The 1,489-nt window shown below is 34.7% G+C and overlaps 1 pseudogene; it reads left to right on the plus strand.

Moving 5' to 3' along the window:
• The first annotated feature begins 1,183 nt into the window (after positions 1-1,183).
• LOC107570493 (retinol dehydrogenase 11 pseudogene) overlaps positions 1,184-1,489 on the plus strand; it is a 9,931-nt pseudogene continuing 9,625 nt past the window's right edge.

The following is a 1,489-nucleotide window of genomic DNA, read 5'->3' on the forward strand; positions in this document are numbered from 1 at the left end:
AATAATACAATTGTGGGAACTTTGCATCGTCATTTAAAAAAAAACCCATTGTCATCTTGGAATGTGGACATGCTACACGCTGCATCAGTTAGGGTTCAAATAATTGTTACCAAACATACAAAATGGCAAAAACATATAATTAACTGCAATAATGATGATTAAATTCTAAATTCTTAAGTATTTGCTTTTTTAAATCCAGGCAGTGACTTTTTTCCTTCTTTTTGGCCAGGCGGTGCCTTTCACAAAATTATTCTTTTTACTATATTTACACTGAAAAAAATGTTCAAATCATTACCCTACATTTTTTTTATTGGATGAATGAAACATTTTTTCAGTGTATATAGCCTTTTTCACAACAGACTTCTTTCAAAAGCAATTGTAATCTTAATTTTTTCAAACTTTTGACTGCCATTGATTGCACATACATTTGAACACATCTAGTTGATGAAACACCTTAATTTGGCCACCCTCTCCAATAATAGCACTGCATACTGAATAATAGGGTGGCCAAACAGCAAAGTGAACTCATTAGTGACTCTTTGATTTATGGAGGTCGTCTGGAGCGTTTGCACACAATTGGAGGACACCTCTGACACAGAAAAGTGCAAAGTCATTATTAGAATGGAAAAGGGACTGGGTTAGAAGTGTACAGCAAAAATAAACACACCGAAACAGGCTTTCTGCTTCTACTGATAGAGTTCACTGACAAAGTGTCAGATACGAAATTATTCAGTTTAGCAAATTTGAGCCTTTATCAATCACTTTAAAGTATATTAAGTTAAAGTAGCTGTACACATAGCCTAAAAATACTCTTACAATACAGTTTTGCAATCCTCTGAAAACCTAACTTGTATGTACTTGCCTTAGCCAACTGCACTGACAATACAAGAAAAACAAGACCACATTACAATCAAAAATCTTTAATGGTAAAGGCCTCAATGAGTACTTTATCTTCTGGATAACACCCACATTCCAGACTTTCAGGTATGGTTTACAGATGGGCGTGGCTTGAGATCCTTCTGTTCTTTCAGCTTCTGTATCTGGATATAAAGGGTCAAGGCTCAACACAGACCAGATGAAGACATCTGACTGCTGCGCTCAGAGTCGCAAAAATGATTTTCTTTTTATTTATTGTGTTTTTATTGGTTGCATATTTGATCAGTCATAGGATTTTTGTTCATAGGAAGACCTTCACCGGCACTGCCAAACTATATGGGAAAACCATCATTGTAACGGGTAGGTGACTTTTCTTCAAAAGTTTGCACTGTGCAAGATTTCTCAGAGGGTTATTCTTTCAGAGCTCAACTTAGATGTTTCTCCTAAAATTCCTTAGAAGAAATGAAAATAGAATATGAAAAGCAAATATGACAAGAAAAAGTATGAGACACTGTTGAGATCTCCTCTAATATTCCTGGAGTCTTTTTTTCTAGGTTAAAAATCTGAGCAGCAGGAGACTAAAATAGCTTATAAAATTTTCATTAAATTAAAT

The sequence above is a fragment of the Sinocyclocheilus grahami genome, unplaced genomic scaffold, assembly GCF_001515645.1.
Source record: "Sinocyclocheilus grahami isolate Dianchi unplaced genomic scaffold, SAMN03320097.WGS_v1.1 scaffold1466.1, whole genome shotgun sequence".
In the NCBI taxonomy this organism is placed as follows: domain Eukaryota; kingdom Metazoa; phylum Chordata; class Actinopteri; order Cypriniformes; family Cyprinidae; genus Sinocyclocheilus; species Sinocyclocheilus grahami.